The 21,681-nt window shown below is 48.5% G+C and overlaps 1 pseudogene across 1 annotated transcript; it reads left to right on the forward strand.

Annotated features, from left to right (window-relative positions):
- Window positions 1-9,563: 9,563 nt before the first annotated feature.
- On the forward strand, window positions 9,564-21,593 carry LOC144159030 (regucalcin-like; annotated as a pseudogene). The gene is made up of 5 exons (XR_013320229.1): window positions 9,564-9,720; window positions 11,041-11,235; window positions 15,860-16,072; window positions 20,125-20,271; window positions 21,287-21,593. The product of XR_013320229.1 is annotated as a regucalcin-like (transcript).
- Window positions 21,594-21,681: the final 88 nt, after the last annotated feature.

The raw sequence follows: 21,681 nt of genomic DNA on the forward strand, positions 1-21,681 counted from the left end.
TTGTGGTCACGTACTTAAGTGACATCAGCCCCTTCAATAACATAAATGTAGGTACCAATAGTTTATATTTTGCAAGAGCATTTAAGCAGTTTGTGATTACTTTTTGTAGGTTATTGTGGCCGCCCCATTGGCTTTATTGTACAGGAACCTTATTTCAGCTGCGAGGATTTGCAGTCATCTAGCTCTTGTACGTAGTAATCGGTGAACAGTCGTAAGCATGCAGTAACACCAGCATTGACATCGTTCATATAAATAAAAAGTAGACGGCCAAGAACAGAGCTGTGGTGCACCCCCGAAGCCAAATTCATACCTCGGGAATCTTCACCGCCGAAAGCAATCATGTTTTATGTGCGTCAGGCAGTACTCAATCATATCAATAATTGTACGATGAATGTTATACCAGAAAAACTTTTCAGTTGCTCAAGAAAGTTGGGCACGTCAAATTTGTCTTCAAATAAAGAAACACCGTAATAAATAGATATTCTGTTACCGAGCGCACAAGCTAACTCATGGACCAATCCAATAATTTGTGTGATACACAAAAAACCGCGATTAAAGCTCTGCTGCACCGTGTTCAACAAAAGGAAGCATTCACATGGCTGATAAAAGTTAGGACCGCGTAAGAACCTTAAAAGCAACGCTTGCTAGCAACACGGGGCGAAAATTTAGAGGAAAATTTAAAGGACCATTCCTATGAATACGTTTTCCACCTACTGATTGTTTGGCAACGCCTCCTCCTAAAGCGGCATCTTAAAAGACCGCACAAATATTTAGACAGTAAACGGGCACTCGCTCGTAGACGCTGACCGTATACATTTATACACCAGAGCTACGAAAAGCAATTAAAATGCGACATTTCCCTCATTCCTGTTTGTAGCGCCGTAATCATCATGATCATCATCTCCTGCTCTAAACCACCATAATTATTCATCGCGCTGGTTTTGTGAGGCTGCCAAGCGCACAGAATAAATCAGGCATCCGTTGTGTTAGGACATCTGGTCCCCTCTCTCTAATGCCTGGCATGAGCTTCACAATTGTTAATAGGGTGCGGTTATACCTTAATTTCCCTTTCCATTTAGTAACTCTATATCAGGGAAACGCAAGGAATACAAGCCTTGCCCAATCAGCCCAATCTCCTACATAAGACCAAATCAAATCGAATTATTTTTTTTCCAACATCACATCCACTGTAGAGGAGTCAAAAAGCCATTTATTGTGTTGTTGGCGACTGTGCACCCTTTACAATGCAATGATAGTACGCAAAAATCCGTACATTTTATCTATCAATGTACAAAAAAGCACTGCACACTTTACAAGTATATGAAAGCTGTAGCAGAGGTAGTACAAACTGCCAGATCATCTTTCGACGCGCCCCCTAAGTGCGAACATACATCTGCACATCCATCTCCCCAAAAGAAAGCTTATGCAAAAATATTGACAATGAAAACGAGAGAAATACAAGGATGAGGTGAAATAAAGTTATGGTGTCTCAACACGTACGATATTTTATGTACGATATTTTAGAACTATTTGTAGGGTTCTAGTTTATTTCAGGAATTAAAGATGGAAGCCTGTTTTTCTTAATTAGTTCTAGTACGGGCCACACAAGATCCTCATATGTTCTAATGGTATGGTGATTGTATGTCATCATCAGTTCCGGCAGTATGTAAAAGAAACTCTTTCGTAGTACTAACATACGGCAAGCTGGCTCGCCATGTCTGACAAATAATTAGAAAGGAGGGCCAAATATGGAGGCTGCGCACGACGTTTTCCTGCGGTGTTTAATTAAAGATTTTCATCAATCTTCTTGGAACATAACTATAACTCGTAATCATTCTACTGTCGGAGCATGCAGCCTTCAGTGACGTTCCAACTGTCATGCTGTGACAAACGTAGACTTTCTTTCCACAGCTCGTGCAACAAACGTCTGAATTAAGGAGCCTAAAGTGGCCGTCAGCGCACCATAGGCGCAGTAGAACTAGATGAGTCAACCTTTCCTGTGACATTGTGCTTGTAAAACAAGTTTAAAAGCACCATATACGACGTATACGCCGTATATGGGGCTTTAAAACTTGCGTCGTATACATCGCAGGGCACTGAAGGATCGTTCGAACGGCTCAGGCGACGCGGGGACCATGAGAAACAAACCACTAGTTTGAAAATTTCATCAAAAAGTACTTTCACGTTTTCAGCTTGATTCTTCAGTATTAGATCAGCGCTTTGGATGGAGTCCCACTTGCTGCTTACAAATGACGGCAGCATGCAGCAAGCCGAAAGACATGAAATAGGAGGTGCGACCAAGTTCCTCTTCCAAGACTGCGGCAGAGGGAGGCTTACCCTCGGCCGCATTAGTCACGTTTCCTTCTAGGTGGACTGGCTGATCTACTCCAGGCTGAAGGCGAACTGCACTCAAATTTCACCTCGGCCAAATTTATTTTTAATGCGTAGTATGTACCCCCAAATCATCTGGGACACGAGTGGTAGCCCCGTGTAACGCCTCCTTAATCAGTCAGAAGCGTTTAAAAAAGCTCCGCCGCAGACCACGCTGCACCTGCCGGCGGATCGCGTAAACAGCCACGACGCTCCTGTGACGTTCCAGCCGACGGGAGCTTATTCCTCTGGCCAGCCACGCAGATGGAGAACCGGTCGAGTTCTGCTGCGCACGCTTCTCCCGTTTGCTGCCCCGTGCGCGCGTAGAGCTTGCGCGCAGACTTTCTCCCAAGCGGCTGACCACCCGGCTGCTCACTGGACGGCTGCAACGTCACTGCAATGGCCACGCTCTCGTCGGTTTCGGTCTCAAAATCGCCGATTTTTGCTGACCGCTTGCGGCGTCCACTCGCGTATTTCAGCTGGTGTATTTTGCATGTTGCTTTCTTTTTATGTAGACATAGTATTGAGCAGCTCAAAGTAATCCCTCCTAGGCGCATGTTTCCAGTCTAACGACGCTGTTGAATTAGGGTGGCTTGTGGATTCCACTCTCTTTGGTGGGCTTCTTTTTTTAGTTTTTAAATGAATTTTAGATTTAACTGATTTGCTTTGGCTGAAGCCAAATGTTATCGGAGGCATCATCACTGTGCAGATTTCTCAGCGTTAAATGGAGCACATCGGCCGGCTTGCTTGCTGAAGCGGCACAGAAACTAGATCTCTGAAGTGAACGGGCGAATTTCTCGCCCGTACCGAAGATCTTGATCGAAGCAATCAAATAAAACATTGTCTTGAACCGCTGCAGTCGTTTTAAATAGTCGTGTAATGCAATGAGGCGATCGTCTCGAATAGTAGTCTTCTGTTTAAGGATGCCCGAAAGAGTGATCTGCACCAGATCATCATTATCCAAGAACCTCGACATAGAGTACACACGTACGTACCAACGGGTTGTGCACACAGGCAATAACATCTTCACCGTCAGGTCCATCTGGCATTCTGACGGGCACGGCGCTGACACAATGCCTGCGTGCACTGACTTTATCTTTGCCAAATTCAGCATCGTGTCGGACACGTCTTTCGCCATCGTTAATTTGGTACAAATGACTTTAGGCCTGTGGCCCACCTCCTGAAATGCAGGGTTGAGGGAATGATTACAGCAGTGAGCATACGTTAATTTCGGCTGCTAATTCTGGATTATTTTTTGTACACTGCTAAACTGCCCAGACATGCTGGCCGCACCATCAAAACAATGTCCTCGCAAATTTTGGAAGTTTAAGCGGCAGCCTTATATGGACGTCCTTGATCGTTGAAAATAATGGTGCTGCTTATGGTGTCAGGTGGGTTGTACATGCCCAAGAACGCTTCATGCACATTTCCTGTATCGGGAGAAACATAGCGTATTGCGCACTGAAAACTGTTCTTGACGGGACGTGTGAGTTGCGAAGACTGTCGGGATGGCGTAGATAAGTGATTAGATTGTTCGGTCGAAAAGCATTTGTGGACACTGTGTGCCATTATTTTGAGTGTTTCATTCTGCACGTCACCACGAAGCCATCTGTCCCGTATGTTCACCCTGGTTCTTAGTGCGGGGACATCTCTTTTTTCTTCCACAAGCTGCATGAGATCTTCGTTGCTTGCAAGGTGGCCGCGAATAGACGAACCACTTCGATCAAGGAAGTGCAGCGAGCTTAGAATAGGCCGTAAATCCGCGCGATTCCCTTGTTGCTGCTAAAGGCTCTGCTTCAAGATGAGTGCTGCTATACATGTCCCTTTATCATGTGGGATAATATGGCGTGTCGAGTGTCTGTGATGCTTGCTCTTCTCGAGAGATTTGAAATCGTGAGGTCCCTTGGGCCAGTTTCAAAAACCTGTCTTCACAACATCTGGGGGGACACCATGGAGACACTTGAAGCGCTTCATTTGAAATACCCGAGCACAGTGAAAACGGAAAACACGATCGTGCTTCTCATTGTAACGAAGCTACTGAGCCTCAGAAACAACAGTGACTGGCAGCTTCTGCTGCCAGTTTTGGGAAACTTGACTGAAGTTCCTGGATGAAATTTCGTTTCAATTCTACAAACAGAATCAGGAGAACTATTCCTTTCCTCTACAGAGCAAGAGTGGTACATGGACATGTCATGTGCGCGCGAGCGGCACGGCAACGTTACGTCAGGGACAGTGCAGCTGTCTGAAGTCCGGCGCTTGGCGTTGCTGACGTAACTGACGTCCACCGGCGCATACAGGCGGAAGCCAGAGCGATATGCAGCATAGTGCATTTCGCGCCGGAGACGCGAGCCTCGTCAGCCAGAATCTGCGTCTCGACAAGGCTACCTCGCTTTTAAATGCAGAGCATTTCTTTAACTCACGATGTCACCCGGTGTTGTCGGCGTGCCTCGGCGTCCGCAACAGCCGTTCCAGGTGCGCCCTCTCCCCCACTCCTCCTCTCCCGCATCACGCTACCCTCCTCGCGCTCAACAACAGGTCCGCACCCCTCCCCCTACACTATATAAAAAAATAATACTTACCGGCGCCTGGTTTCGATCCCACGACCCTGCGGGTGGAACGCAAAGTACATGGTGCTCTACCCACTGCGCCACAAAGTCGACACAGAATGGAAGGCTAGGAACGCGCCTTATATCCTTGACTCATTCAAACTACGTCAAGAAGCTGCTGATACAACGCATTCACTACCTGTGGGCGGAACGCGAGGTACATGGTGCTCTTCCCACTGCGCCACAAAACCGACACAGAATGAAAGGCTACGAACGCGCCTTATATCCTTGACTCATTCAAACTACGTCAAGAAGCTGCTGATACAACGCATTCACTACCACCAACTCCCCAAACACTAAACGTTAACGCAATACACCCACCCCCTATGCGACGCATTTACTCGAGTCCCCCTCGCGGGGAGATGGGCCCTTTTTTTTATCATGCAGGAACCCGAATTTGCGCATGCGTCAAGGCAGTGCGGTACGGCCAGCTACTTCGAACGCATTGAGGTATGAAGGGGCCGGGCCCCGCGTTACCGTGAGTGTAGTTTGCCGCCGTTACATGATTCGCTCTATGTGGCGTGATGCAGCCCTTGGGGGACCGTCTCTAAAATGTTGTCTGGCTGACTCGCAGCGGGCGTGTGGCTAGCCGGGGGTAAGCGCATGGGTGGAAGGCGCGACGGCCGCGACTTAAAGCGAATTTCGCCTGATCCTTAAGTCCTTCTGGGAATAACCCAAATTTGCAAGGGCTGTCTGAGGCTTAGTGAAAGTTTATTGATTGTAGGGATTAATGCTGCGACGATTAACGCGCCGATTAGCGCGCCGTAGTGGAGGGCTGCGGATTACTTTTGACCACCGGGGGATATTTAACATGCGCCGAATTCTCGTAAACACCGGCGTTTTTTCTTTTCGCCTTAGTGAAAGATTGCAGGTGCCCCTTAAACGGGGGAGTCAAACGCGTCCCCCCTAGATTAGAGGGAGTCGTTGCTTCCCCCGCATCCACTGTTCCGACGCCCCTGAAAGCAGCTTAGAAACATGTCTTCGAATAGAGCTCTTCGAGCTCCTGGGGGTGTGACCCATGCCTTCCAGCGAGAAGGGTGCTCTGCGGCGGGAGAGTATGACGGGCGAGGGGGTTGGAGTCAGCAAACGCGGATAAAGCACAACTGCCAATGATGGTTTATAAAGTAAATGTTGCGTGCATGTATCATTTTCGGACGTTCGCAGTTTGTTACTGTCCACGCCCCCCCACCCCCCACTGCCACCGGCTGGCATTAGTGATGCCATTTGACATCCACTTCTGGAGTCGTGGAGCGCAGACGTCCTCAGCTCCTAATTAATGGAACGCCGTCGGACCTGGCCGTCAGGGTGGCGACCTCATCTATAAGCACGCGACAGAGTGTCACCTTCGGTACCTCCGTCCTCCGCCGGTCCGCTGTTATTGTTATTCAACTGTTCGGTTTCCTGTCCTCAGTCAGCCACTCTGTCGCTTCCGCTGCGGCGAGTAACACTAATTTGCAACATATATCGGCAACCGTGCCAGTGGCATTGGGCGAGTGGTCCGCCGGGCTAAACTTAGGCGTCTGGTGCGGGGCTTCAATAAGCGCGCTCCTCTGAGCACACCCCTCGGAGATAACCTCTGGCGGTGATCTCAAAGCAACATAACCGTAAGATCTGTTATCAACCTGGCCAAGTTGGGGCCGCCTACCAACGCAGGGTACGCTTAAAATCTTGCACCCCTCCGTCTAACGACGACGATGGTTGAACGTGAAACTTTCTTTGGATGGATTCTTTGGTTGGCCAATCCCACACTGCGAGTATGAGCTTACTCTGTAAGAACGCACCAGTTTTGTTGAATACCCACTGCAATTGCTTTCGGGTGTGCACTCCGTAGGCCTAACGTTTGGGTTTGGGGTGTACGGCACGAATCGGTACTTGCTGCTTGTCGTTCGCTTCGACCATGTCGAAGTGGAGCAACCGGATGGAGGCCGACTTCATAACGCGAGGGACCCTGGTTCGATTCCGCTCACGGGAAGCGTTACTTCGTTTCACTTCCCCCACGATCATTCATCATCATCGTCAGAGAAAGTTGGCTTTCCTGCAGGACGCATTGACGTACAAGGTCATCAGTAAGGACACCGAAGCTTTGCTTTAATAACGGCTTTGCTCCCAACTGGGATAGTTGCCCGCATTACTGACTCATTTCGCGAATGTGGAACTTGGTTCGCCTGACGAGACTTTCACTCACGTATATTCCAGTATACATGTCGATATAATCATGTCTCAAGTGGCGCCCTGAACATGGGGAGGTTCTCGTGGCAATGGAGCGGAGAGTATTGTTCTTTCAGCCGACAAAATGAGCACCAGAATGCTCCGAGAAGCAGAGCGTAGGGGTGCACTGGTTGAACTGAAATTACGCCCGTCAGGTTACGCATGGAAACACATTATGAAAGTCAGCGAATTGCTACATATTTGCACATGCTGCTGAAGTTACTGCGTAGCTAAACACTGCTTGAAAACGAGGGCGAAAGAATCAGAGACACGACGGCACCGCAGGCCGTCTCCGATTCGTTTGTCCTCGTCTTCAAGCGCTATTTAACTATGCACAAGAATCAACCAGCTCAACTGGCGGTTATATTGAAGTCACTGCAGACGTTTACAAGACCAAGAAGACTGGACTTGGGTGATGGAGTGTTCTCGTCCGTTCGGTATAGTAGTTATATGTGCGGGGCACGCTGCATCTCTTCGATATTTTTGTGCGGAAGCATGGAAACGATTTTGCGGAGGTTCAAGAGACACTGGCGGCTCCTAGTGATGTTAAAGGAGCCATGAAGACAAAATACAAGTTGGGTTTATTAGAAAGACTGCTTAGGCCCGATAACAATAATGCCAATATCATCGCAATCTTTGAACAAATAACGGAGATATTAAAGAAAACGTGTGAAGCCAAGGCGACCCCCTAGCCAATTTCCCGCAACTTTTCTATGACGTCACGGAACCTTGTTTGTGCGATTGGCGGCCGCCTAAGTGACCTGTCGCGACGACACATGACTGGACGTCTGTAATGGGGCCTCTAGTTCCATTTGACCGCATCACTTGAATGCTAACGTGCAGTTAACGCAGTGAAAATTATGTTTTATTGTTGGCCCGTATGACGTCATTCTTGCTCATAACACGTCACTGTGGCGCAAAATTTGAAAATTTTTAAATACTTCTTGCTTTTTTTCCGTTAAAAAAACATCTTTTGTGGCTCTAATGGAGCTGAGTGAGATACTGAACCCTAGTTCTTTCAAATTAAATGAAGTTGCATTTTCTCTTCATGGCTCCTTTAAGCTTTATATTGAAGTCCAATGTGGATTTCTGTCTCACGTGTCTCAAGAAATGCACGAACGACGCGTATACACAGCACACAAAGTGGGATGTTAACTGGAGCGCTAGAACGTACGTCTAGGAATCGGAGTAATAAAAAATCAGGGAAGCTTGCACTCACGCGCAAGACTCGAATGGCGAAGCTGTTGTAGGTGAGCATGGCTGCACATACAGCAAAGTTTCAGTATCATTGTTCATTTGCCTAGTTGAGGTGCTAGTGATTGTCGTCTTCTTCCCGGTGAGTTGTGGATGCAAAGTCACCCTTAGCATTGCAGAATTCACCAGCTCAACTGGCGAAGCTTGCAGAAAGTCCCGCAAGGCTTGAACCATAGCAAAGATGCAGGATTTCTTTCCACGTGAGCACCGAAGGACGCATCACCACGCATTTGTACAAGTTTGAAATAGTTTATTTACATGTTCCGCCCTCACTTTGCACTGTGCTAGTACTAGTAGCCATCGTCATATGCATCGGTATCGTCGTGTTCCTCATGCCTACAATTAGCGGTAGCGCTTCACGCGAGCGCTAGAGTTATCAGGGCCGAAATATCTTAGGACCTCGCTTTGTCCGGGGCTTGGCGTCCGTGTACACAGTGTTGCGCATGTGTGAGGACCATTGGATTGAATTGGATTGGACTGGACTGGACTGTATTGAAATGAATTGAATTGCACTGGATTAAATTGAATTGTATCGGATTGGATTGGAATTGCATATACTGTACACACGCGTTGTCACTCATTCACATGTGCGAGTGGGCAATGCCACCGGTGATTTAAGCTAAGAACGATCTCCAGTGCTTCGCACACTCGTCATGATTCCCTTCGGGGAGATGCCTGAATGTTTCGCTTTTTTCTCGAGCCGCGGACTCAGCAGTCGCCGCGAGGCAGGCGCGCACTAGCGCTCGGCATTTGCTTGTTCCCCGTGGCTCTTTGCAGTTTTTTTTTTTTGTTAAGGCCACTGGGCGTGCCGGGAACGTGCGGCGGTCACCGCGAGGCTCACGCTCACGAGCGCTCCGTATTTTCTTGGTATTTTTTTTCTTGCAACGGTGAACTTATGGCTGGTACAAGGGTTTATTGCTTATTAGCAACAGTTTATTTTTGCATTCGACAGCACGGCTTGTAGATACTGCGCAAGAAATCCAGAAATTTGGGGAATTATGACAATGGAAAGCAAGAAATTTATGTCGGGATTGTGTAAATACCACGTGTACACACCTTTTAACCCTGCCGTATACTCACTCCATCTATTTTTTCTTTTTCCCACAGGCTGCGCAGAAGTCCAATATGAAGGTGGAAATCGCCAGCAGACGGAAGAACCTTCTGGGCGAGGGACCACACTGGGACGGCCGCTCTTCGACACTGCTCTACGTGGACTGCCTCGGACGGGACATCGTCCGCTACGACCCTAGCACTCGCACCGAAACGGAAGTGTTCCACTTGGGTCAGTCCCTCTCAATCCCGCATGCGGTGAACCCTAACTACACGCCACTTCTTGTCTGAAAGAAATTTCACCACACTATGCCATAAACTTCAGGGCGAAGAATGGTCTTTACGAAGTCGCGATAGCAGCGCCTGAAAATAGCTGGAAAAAGCGTTCGTCTTGCGGTGGACGCAAACATGAGGATGATGATGACGAGGCTGGGGGGTACATTGCCGATGACGACAAAATACAACTTTGATCAACTTGAAAGAATTTGCCACTGGTAACTCACTCAGCTCCATTCCACCCGTGAAAGATGTGCTTTGAACCTGAAGAGCGCAAAAAAATATTCAAAACATTTCTAAGTTCGCGATACAGCTGACTTGATATGGGCACAAATGACAGAAGAGAGACCAGCACTGAAAACATAATTGTGAGTGGGTTACCTGTGCGGTAGCACTTAAGTAATACCATAAAACGAAACCTGAGGCTGCACTACAATCCTCCAGTGACGCTTTTTGGCAGTGGCTTAGGTCAACCGTCACCAATCGCACAAGAAAAGCACTGTGACGTCATGGAGAGTTCGCTGGAAAGCGACTGGGGAGTCGACACTGCGTCATACGTTTTCTTTACCATCTGCATTATTTGTTTGAAGGTTACCATACAATGGGTATTATTGTCATCGGGGCAAAACAGTGTTTTATTAAATGAACCGAATTTTTATTTCTGTTCATGGCCATTTTAAAGGGTTTTTGTAATCCACGAAATGCGGAAGCAAATTTGAAACTCTTTAGCGCCGGTTACGCTGTTAGCGATGCGGGTTAGTCACTTCGATGCTACATCTTGAAGGAAGTACTGCTGACTAGGAAATGATTGGGTTTTAAACTGATACTGAAAATTTGTTTTTTGTTATTCCAGTTTCCATGCCGAAACAGCGCCGTCTTTTAGAAAACCAAAATAGATACCATTAAAAAGACCTTCAGGTTTCTTATATTGAACTCTAGCACCATGCTATCTGTCTGTATAGTGAACGAGCTTGAGTAAAAACTTCTGCTAATCCACTTGTTTCAATCCTGCGCTATTCTAAAATTCTAAAACCCGACTTGAGTGGTATGGCTGAAAACGCAACTGAAACTAATCCACTTCAACGAGCGGTCAGCGGTCAGGTGCTACTGAAAATTTAATATTGCCCCGGGAATTTTTAACGTAAGCATATAGCGAAGCCCTTTAAAGCTGCTTCAGAAAAGTGATATTATAGTCGGGTATCGAGAATACGTATTTTTATGTTTCGTGCGTGCTTATTGTATTATATTCCCCCCTTCCCTACTCTTGTTACCGCAGAAGGGGAAATTGGAAACGCCATCCCGTATGCCGAGGACAACCGCAAGCTCGTCGTCTGCATGGAAAAGGGAATCTACCGACTTGACCTTGACACTCAGAAGAAGACGCTGCTGACTGAGGTGTCCGACCCCCTCTCGACAGTGAAGACTAAGCTCAACGACGGAAAATGCGATGCCATGGGACGCCTATGGACAGGTAAGCATTACATGGCGGTGCTGCGTCAAAACTACACTGACCTGCTCACTTCTGCGCAGCAGTTCAGAATTAGCAGTGTTTGCTACTGCTTTATTTACCAGAAAGAAGGTATGTCGCCATGCGTACGCCAAAGCGTGGATGATTAAGCACTGATGCACTGCCATTTAATAAGCCTGAAGCTTAACTTAAAGAAAAAATTAGCGCACTTCCACACTGTGAAGAAGGATGACCCGCGAAGCTGGACGCAGTCCACAAAGTGAATAAAACAACACACGTTTGTTTATAATTTGCTTTTGATCATACTTCCAAGCCAATTAGCTGAATGCAACTTGAAAGGACTAGCTTCATTTTAGTGAACAAACATGGAGCTGTCGGCTTCCGTCCGTCGCCTAGGCATCTTATGTTTGTGTAACACACCAGCCCAATCCGCTCGACCACTGAGGACACCGTACAGGTCACATCGGGCCGTTTGACGTCCTCATTTAACCCTCCCGCTAGCACAACGGACATATAGCTGCGCACAACGGACATATAGCTGCGTGTGCGCACCCCCTCCCTCCGCTTCCCACTCCCAGCCCATGCACTCCGGACTTCGCCACTAGGGACTTGCAAGTCGGCTTGTGTATGAGTCGGTGCTTTATATGTGAACCTCCACCGCACTTTCGTGCGAGATGTGGCAAGGGAGGGACTGCAGGGTTCCTTGCACATCGATGGGGACGTTCACTATCTGGCCTCAGATGCCGTCCTGACCGCGGCCGTGAGAGAGACGTCTATGCACATAAACGGCAAACGGGGTACGATCAGGCGCTCCTCGACCGCGTTCAGGCGAGGGAGATGAGACGGGTGCGGCGGGAATACGTAGCCGAAGGTGGTCGCGTACTTGGGCGTGACACTCGTAAGTAGAGCGCCATGAACTCCTCAACATTTAAAGCCATTTGCGGAAGATTTGCGGCCAGAACCCGAAGCGCGGCCTCCTTTCTGTCCGAATCTTTAACGTTTCCGAGTTTGCGGAAGTCGTTGTCGAACCAGAGTCTATCGCACGTTTCTCAACTGACGCCGAAATCGCGATTGTGAAAATTCCGTTCGAATTTTGAATGGGCACCTTTTAATGCGTCGTCCTGCCTGGCGGCATGATAACGGTGCTTTCTAGCGGCGGCGTCGGTGTTGCGTCGTTGTGCTTCGCCATATCGGTTCAACGTTCGGCTGTTTGCCCCAGCTTCCTGTTCCTGGTCAGTTCGTGATTCTCTGAGGTGACGTTGACTCTCCCTTCGGCGTTCGCGGCCTTCTTTATCGAATTATCCCTGTTCCTCGAAGGCGCGAACGACTCGTGGCCGTCTAATGGCTCGCAGGTTCCCCACACCATGAACTATTCAACAGTGAAAGTCTATTGCGTGCTGCTGAGCACAAGGTAGCGGGTTCGATTCCCGGCCGTGACGGCCGCATTCCTGATGGAGGAGAAAAGCAAAACCGCCTGTGTGTACGACATTTCGAAGCCAGTTAAAGATCCCCAGGTTGTCTAAATTAATCCGGAGCCCTCCACTACGGCGTGCCTCATCGTCTGCGTTGCGTCGGCGCGTTAATCTCTAAACAATCAATCGAAAGTCCATTGCGGGAATCGTTTGACCTGAACCCGAAGCGTCGCCTCCTTTCCGCCCGAATATTTAGTGTTTCAATTTTGATTACGTCGTTATCGAACCAGAATGTATTGCACACTTCGAAACTTGCGCAGAAATGGCGATCCACGAAATCGAGTTTGAAATCAAGTAAATCGCGCTGCAGGTTCTGGGTAGCATGTTCTGGGTTTGTGTTGTTTTAAATGCGGAGCATTTCTTTGGCTCGCGATGTCACTCGTCGATGTTGTCGGCGCAGTCCACACGCTCACTGCGCATGCGCGTCGCGTCGAGGCGCAGGTGCGCGTCTCTCCCCCGTACCCTCCTCTCTCTCAACAACAGGTGCGGCGGTGCGGGAGGAGCGCGTGTACCCCGTGCGCTCTGTCGCTCTCAACAACAGCTGCGGCGGTGCGGGGGGAGCGCGTCTGTGCGCGCATGCGTCGTAGCTACCCGTGCGCTGCGTGGCGCTCAACAGTAACGGCGGCAGGGCGTGTACACGTGATAACGGCTGGTGGGTGCGTGGAAAGTTCGCGCGCTTGTGAACGGAAGTGTGAGCATGCGCGTCTTTCCCCCGTACTCCTCTCCCTCGAACGCGGGCGGTGTGTATATAAGCGGCGGAGCGCGCGTTCGGAATTCAGTCAAGGGCGTCTTTGCTTGGCTTTCGCTTGACTTGACGCTTTGCTTGGCGGCACCAAGCAATAAAGACAGACTTTAACTTTACACTCCTTGCCTTCGCTTCTCCTTCATTCAATAAATAAGAATAATAAAGACGAAATAACAATTAAGCATTCCCAAACCATACCCAATTACGCAACACTCACGCGATACCCCCACCACTCTGCGACGCATTTACTCGAATTCCCCCGTGGGAAGATGCGGGCGGGTTTTTTTGCCTTCCTTCGCGCGACTGTGCGTGCCGATGCTACTTGAATCGCCACTAATATTCTTTCGAGCATACGACACGCATCCTTCCCAGTACGAGTTAAAAGTGCAATTGTTGATAACGGTGCTAGCGCAATTATCAGCCGATCGGAAAACGTGTGAAAGACGCATCGGGGGTGGTAAGGGGAACAACAGTTGTGAAATACGGGTCTGAGGTGGCGAGGAGGAGCACCGGAGAGGCGCCGAGTAAATCCGCTTCACCGGAATGAAAACTGGGGAGAGGGGGGTAGACATATACTGCTTCTCAATAAAAATCAAAGGCATCTTGCACGATGGTGCAGGCCTGATGTCACAGCAGAGATGTGTTCGTCTCACTAAGATAAACTCGACAAACGCATTATGAGTCCCTCAGTACCATTTACCCTCGTCAGCAGGAGAACAAATCAAACACAAGGTAAAGTATACAAGTGCTTTATTTCTACAGTGCCCTTTCCAGTGGACGTATACTTCATCGTCCGCCGCCTCAAAGTCTCCGCTCCCCGCAAACTCGCCTTTTAAGACATACACTACTACTTCTTATTATTGTTCTTCAGGGCGATTGCATTCTCGCCTGTCGGCGCGGCGCGCTTCGTGAGAAGTGCCTCTAGGTAGTCCGGATCTTCTTTGGTCGGCCCATCCCTCCTGTGCGCGGCACAGAGGCGGAAGGAGTTGAGTCACCGCCACCACGGCGGGTCCAAGTTTTATGAGCTCAGGTTGTTGCCCCTAGCAACGCGGAGTGAGAGACGCCAGGAGCAGACGACAGTCGTTTTGTCGGCGATGCTGTTCGCTCAAACACTGACCGGCACTTGCGGTCAATATTTTTTAGATGCGACGCATCTCTTGCTCTCGGGCTTGTCCCTCCTGCGTCGTCGTCGCGGCGTCCGTCCGCATCCCTCCTCCGTTCTTCTCTCCCACAGCTGTGTGCAACACTCTCACTCCGGCTCATTAGCATACCACAGCTGGCGCGCTTGTTTGGCGCGCGCTTCGCTGCGTTAACAACTGCTCCGGTGCGCGCAAGTGATGCGGGACTCTCCTCCGTTGTGTCCTCTCCTTCAATCACTGTGAATATAAAGCGGGTATCGCGCCGCGGCGGTTCAGTCAAGCGTTCGCTCTCGCACTGACGTGACCTTGCTTTGACTACTTCGTTGAACCCCCGATGCGTCGCATCACACCAGGGTTCCCTCGCGGGAAGATGGGCGTAATTTTTTTTCTTTGTGCGAGCCCCTCACCTGGCGCCAGCCTACGCTCAAGCCTGGACAACGTCGGGTACTCCTCACGGACGGACGCTCACGTGCGCTGAGTGTTTTCTTGATATTGTTTTCCTTTTCTGAACGGCGAAACCAAGAGTTAAATAGCTTTTATATGAATAAATGTGCAGCAAACCGGAAGGAACTTGGGACCGGCATGGCGCTACCAACAGGAATATTGGTTTCGAAAACGCAGAATACGTCGAAAGAAGGCATAGCAACTCAGGAGGGCTTTGCACACACTCTTTCTGCGTATATAATGACAATGGAGGGCCATATTTGCGCTTCTTTTTGAGAATTGAAATAAGCTGAGGACTTTACCGATATCTCATACGACGGCGCATGACATTAATTCAGTGCTACGAAAATGTGGACGGCGCGACAGCACTGTCTGCAATTTTTGGATAGGGAAGATGTCGAAAGGATTTAAGGAATGGCTGTCGTTCATGCTCGTTGCCTTGCTGCTACAGCTGTTTCCTTCCACGGTATTCGTGCAAAGATTAGCGCTGTGCATTTCGCTTTTTCGTTTACGTGCTTTATTTCCTTCAGGATTTTTAGTCCGCTTCCTATTGTTGTGATGTTGAAACGGCGCGCCGTCTCACTTTTGGGAATACCCTTTTTTTTTCGGCTAAGCTACGAACTCTCGCAGGAAAACCACAGGGTGTGCACTTTAGTTATCAAGCTACAAGCTATCGACAGGTTTTGATAAGAAAGATAACAGTTTGCAATATGCGCTTCAAAACGATTAACTCAAGATTTTGATAGCGTTTGTGACGCTTCCCTGTTTAACCCTACGTTCCAGCTACGCGCTATGAACTGGCATATGTGCCGATTCTTTTTACCCAGGATCCATGCCATCGATGGGAGTGGTGGAGAACATAATACCCGAAAAGAACAACTTGTGGTCCTTCTCCAAGGGTCGACTCGAACACAAGCTTGACAAAGTATCCTTGTCCAACGGAATCACCTGGACGTCAGACAACGGAACCATGTTCTACGTAGACTCCATACCGACGCAGATATACGCCTTCGACTCTGACCTAGACGCTGGCAATATAAGTGAGTATAGGTTGTATTCACTGCCGTGGCGTGCATGCCGGCAACCATGTGCGCGCGCCGCCATGCCGATGCCTGCGCGTCCCCCTTGCTAGGACGGCAACGGCGTACGCTCGGCCACTTCCCGATAGATGTCTCTAGTTTCCTAGCTGACAATTCGCTCACCGATACGCCACCGTTGTATCTGAATAGGCGTGCGCGTCAACGGTCACAGTTTCTTCGTAAGCATTATTTGGATTTTGTACTGAACGTCTCTGCCGTGGGCGGCAAGGTGCGGGCGCATCTCGGTCGATAGTGTCGCAGGCAACTGCGCTGCAGCGTAGGTATTTCGTGCGTCGTGCCGCTCTCTTTCGCAATCGTGGCGTCATTCTGCAATGGTGATGCCGAGTTGTCAAGGGAAAGTAGAGAATCACAATGCAAGTAACTGCGATTATTCATATCGGTTGACGCCACAACCGGGAATCAAGTGGCAACGACGCCGACGACAGACGCTCGGCCGTTTTTTAGCAAAGCTGTATACCACTACTCCCAATGGTATTATGGCCGTGGGCAAAAGCGATCTCCGTGGGCAAAAACGCCCAGACGGCAAGGCCTAAGACGCCTAGCGCATGCGTCAGGGTGTCGCTACGCACTGTGACGTCCACTTTCAACGTGGCTTCAACAAGTGGCGCGAAAGAGTGTTGCACCGACTGCGATTGAAGGGAGTGTTTACTCGAAGTTTTAAATTTAAGGTAGGTTGGGGCGATTCACCGCTGTCCCGACTTGCCCCATGCGATAGACTGCAAATCACTTGTGCGCCTGCGCTCGATGCGCTGAAGCGCGACCAACTGCAGCGAGATCCCTGTCTCATGTACGTCATGAAGGCAGGCTCGAAGTTGAGTCATTTTCTTGGGCCCTGGGGCAATGGCTCTGATAATATCTTGGGAACAAAAGTTCTGCTCCGGCCCCTACGAGACTCCGAACTGGAAAAATCTCTATAGATGGTGAACAGTGCGAGTGTCTGAAGATATGTGTTTTTTCGCGTTGTGGTGTTCATCTATTTCTTTTTCTAGAGCTGGAGCTCTTCCCCTCTTCTTTGCAGAGTTTACTTTGTAATTCGATTGATAATTTACATTACCTATTTCCTTTTCAAATTTATTTTTATGTGCGCTCTTTGCTAGCAGCATTCCCTTGTTTCTGGTTTTTATCGTTTCTTGTTTGTCTTCTTCCTTCTGTACCACTCATGTAGAACATTCACCACACATCATTGTAGTCACCCCATCTTCCGTTGCAAGCCTTGTGACTAGCAGGGCTGATCTCACCAGATGACATTAAAGAGAACTCTCTCTCTCTCTCTCTCTCTCTCTCTCTCTCTCTCTCTCTCTCTCTCTCTCTCTCAAGCTATTAGGCATACAGCACAGAGCTCAGCATTCATTCAAGAAAACCACAAAACAACCATCGAAACGGCATTATGGATGATAAGGCAACTGTGAACAATGGGACCCCTCACCTTGTGTTCCTGGTTAAAAATTGTGTTCGCAGATTATCTTTGAAGGCTAGGGGAAGACTAGTGTCACTAAATATAGCAGCTCTTGCCCAAGACGCCGAGCGCATTGCGTCAGGCTAGGCAGGACCCAGGCTTTGCCGCCAGAAAAGCCGGGCCACTTCTGCTGCTGTTTCAAGGTTGCATTCTGTTACACACAGAATGCAGCCGTGTTCTCAGCGGAAATCTCCTGGTTTGACTCTTACTCTATATTCCATTGCACACATTGCTGGCCGCAGTCTTGTGCAGATGCTGCACAATGAACAGTGTATGTCATTTCTGGAGCAATGAATTGGGTGAATTACAAAACCTGAATGTGGGTCGTTTTATGGCTTGAAGTGTTTTGGCTCTGAGAAATAGTGTTAACTGTCTGTCGGCGCGTGTGGCAATGTTTGTGCGCCGGGATGGGATTATGTTCCGCCAATCCCTCGTTCTCGTGCAAGTTAGAGGTGGAATTAGTGGGATGACTGGCTCCGAATAAATCCCTCCTTGGGACCAACAACAAGTCATATGTCAAGTCAAATCGTTCTTTCTGTACCACTACGTATATACCATCAGCGTAACTGAGATTTATAAGAAAATGGAGCAGTATAGGCTTTTCATTAGACTTTAGGACTTTGTGTTGCTGGGTGCTACGCCTTGCCTGGAAGGTATACCCATTATATGTGCATACGTTATAGGTTATAGGAGGGAGATCTGGGGTGTTCGGCAACGCCCACCCTATATGATATAGTGTTCCTGACGTGGGGCAGAAGATGCACAGAGGTACGTATTGGGTGTGGAATATTTTGTGCTACAGCGTGTTGTGGGGGAAGGTGTTAGTTTGGAAATGGCGACGTACGGCTCCTTCCTCTTTGGTGAGCTGCTTATGTGCGGGAGGAAACTGTTCGCGGGTTAATCGGTAGTGAGATAGTTTGTTGTTGTATGTAAGTAGGGGTTTGGTCATGTACTGGGTGGGGGTTGTTTGCATAGGCTTGTGGCTGTCCGCAATGGCCCGGTATACTGCTTTTCGAGCCGCTCCAAGCGCCGATTCAATTGCCGACTATGCCTGAATGACAGGGTGCCCAGATAATGTAGAGGTCAGGTAGCTGAGTCTCAATTTTGAGAATGTGGAGGACTGCTGCTGAGAGAGTGCCTCACAGGAAGTTGCGTCAAGCTTCTTGTGAATCCGTCAATTGCCATCAGCTTGTGGTTCTGTGTTGTGGTGGCTGCCTTGGCTATTGCTGCTTCTTGGGCCATGGCGGTGTTCGTGGTGAAGACAGTTGCTGTGGCTACGGTATGAGTGTATTATGCACCATTGATATCGCATAGACGCTTTCGGTTACGTAGACAGGAACCTGTGTTAAAAAAAGGCTCCGCAAACCTTGTAACCTTCGCCAGCGGGTGCTTCCTGAAAGGAGCCATGAAGAGAAAGCCCAAGTTTGGTTCATTCAAAAGATTGTCTCGTTAGAATCACACTGACACCACTTTTAACGTAAACTTCGCTCAAATAAGCTACATAATTAGGAAAAACGGGAATGGTCATGCGACCCACCAGCTCATTTCCCGCAACAGAACCTGTGATGTCACATGAGCTAAGCTCTGCGATTGGCGGAGGCTGGCAGAAGCAGACGCAAATTAGGTAGAGCTTACAAACTAGACGAACGAGCGATTTGCGCTTAAATTTAGGGTACATTCTTTACAAAGCAATAAGAATGATGGGACAAACAGTGGAAGTTACGAAAGCACATGTAAACATAGAAGTACTGATGCGTTCTGCTGTTCGTACTGCGCACAGCATGCTTGGTTTAGCTGCACAGCACTACGGGGCTTGGGGTTGTCTCAGACGACACTGGCCGATTGACGCAAGCAAGGGTGTCTTACGTGACCCCATTTGTCGAGCGAGCACTGTTTCAGGGAACGAATATTTTCTCCCAGAACAAAAACAAGCCAGGTTTAATTGCGGGCAAAAACAAACCAAACGCTTGCCACGGTATGGTGGCGCCATCTAGGTTACGGAACGTAAAGAAACGCGGGAACAAACCAACACCGCTGTACAGGGTGGAGACAACCTTTGAACGGTCCCGTGCCGCCGCAATTGGGCCAACGGGCTCAACGCGTTATTCTTTTCGTTTCCCACGAGACCTAGCAACGCGAAACAGACAATATGATTCAAACTTCTTCAGTAAACCGCTTTGCGGCGATAATTTTAGCGCGGTTTTGACACAATGACTTGCTTCGGCGGCGAGCGAGCAACCGAAAATGGCGGCGCCAGCGTATACGTGTCTCTACCCTGTACGGCGGATGCGTGAATGAAGGTATTCTAGGCTGCAGAGCGGTAGGTTCCCGTGATGTCATTTGGGACCACGAAAACGCACGATTGAGCGGGAAAATCAAAATTTTAACCTCAATTGTTTAATTTCTCAGTGAATAAAGTACCGTTTGTATCCGGACAAGCGCTGGGGGCACTATAAAACACGAAATCTTTCGAATAAAACCAACTTTCATTTTCTCTTCATGGCTCCTTTAATAACTTGAACGTTCGCACTGCCAGGCAACCGACGACTTTTGGCTGACTTCCGGTCGACACCCGGATACCAGGGCTTGGGTTTTCCGGATGGCATTACTATGGAAGTGAACAACAAGATCTGGTTGGCCTGCTGCGGAGGCTTTGCCGTGATTCAGATTGATCCAGAAACAGGTCAGGCGCCACCAGCTCTTTCGAATAATAAAAGGAGAGGGGGTTAAAAAATCACCTGCATGGCTCACATTGGTTCTGAATATGTTGTGCCACAATTGGGCATCACGTACTATAATTTTAAAAACCAGATACACCCGAAATATTCTCTCATAGTCAAAAGCGACGTGAAATTACTGCAATAAAGTGAGCTTCAACTCCTCAATTAAATGTCGAAAGGTCAAACGTAGGAGAAGCAATAAAACGAAGTAACATGCAGTGTAGAGTCAGCCAACAGAAGGTCGCAGCGTTTGGTGTGTGTGTATTGTACTGGAACGTAGTACTGTCTCGAAACATCTAGTCAAGTAAAAACATTGTCGATAAATAAATCTAGGTGTGCGACGAACACGTCAGCTTAGCGCTGACGCTGCATGCAGATAAAAAATACCGTCATGGCATTGAAGAACGGGAACTCATTATGGCGTTTCTTGTAGCAATACTTATAAAAAGCTTCTTCCTGCTGCATCGTGCTTGCGTCTCCTTCTTCGCCTTCACAACTTACCATACCGCAGATAATTCAGAATGTCGTAGTGACAAGCGACGAATCTACATTATGGTAGTCTCATAGAACCGGAATGACACACATGTTGTGTTGCAATGAAGGAGCTTTTGATAGGTTTCACCAGGGGGAGCCATATCGCTTTCATATTAATAGCGCGTAAGCGGGCTTCAGTGTCTCAGAGGAGGAAGAGGAGAAAAAATGTTTAATGTAGCCGATAATGAAGAAAAAAAGTGGGTGGCCCCAGAAAAATTTTTACTTTCCAGTTAGATGATGCTCCGAGGACAATTCGGAAGGCGGTGTCAAACCCTGGGTAAAACAATGAATACAGCCGTGTAAATAATGCACCAGCAGGTGAACTAGGCAAAAGACCTCCTCTTTTTCCTTCCCCATGGTTACAAGGTGATTTTTCTAACTTCGTCTCGCCACTTACTCTTCGTTATTTTCTGCCTTTCTTTCTCCCCCTGTCGATCACTGCAGCCAAGATTCTGACCAAAATCGACCTTCGGCCAAGTACACTACATCATGCTGCTTCGGCGGCGCCAACTACGAAGACCTGTACGTCACTTCCGGCAGCTTCCGGCCCGACTCCACGAGAGCCGAAGACGGCCTTCTTTTCAGAGTGACTGGGCTGGGCGTCAAGGGAAAGGCGGCGTACGAGTTCGCGGGATGACCTGATTACATGAGCCGCGAAATGCATGCAGCAAAACCGGCGTTAGCCGGATACATAAAGCACTCAATTTGTTTCGCATCTTCATTCGCTAAGTGTCACTCGGTGGATGGAGCAAGTGCCTATCTATCCTGCTACAAGTTTTTCTTTCAGTTATGCGCTTTTCTCGTTTTCTTATTTGTTTATTTTGTTGTTATATAATGTC

The sequence above is a fragment of the Haemaphysalis longicornis genome, unplaced genomic scaffold (genome assembly GCF_048455015.1).
Source record: "Haemaphysalis longicornis isolate Haplotype H1 unplaced genomic scaffold, Haemaphysalis longicornis Haplotype H1 scaffold_10, whole genome shotgun sequence".
Classification (NCBI taxonomy): domain Eukaryota; kingdom Metazoa; phylum Arthropoda; class Arachnida; order Ixodida; family Ixodidae; genus Haemaphysalis; species Haemaphysalis longicornis.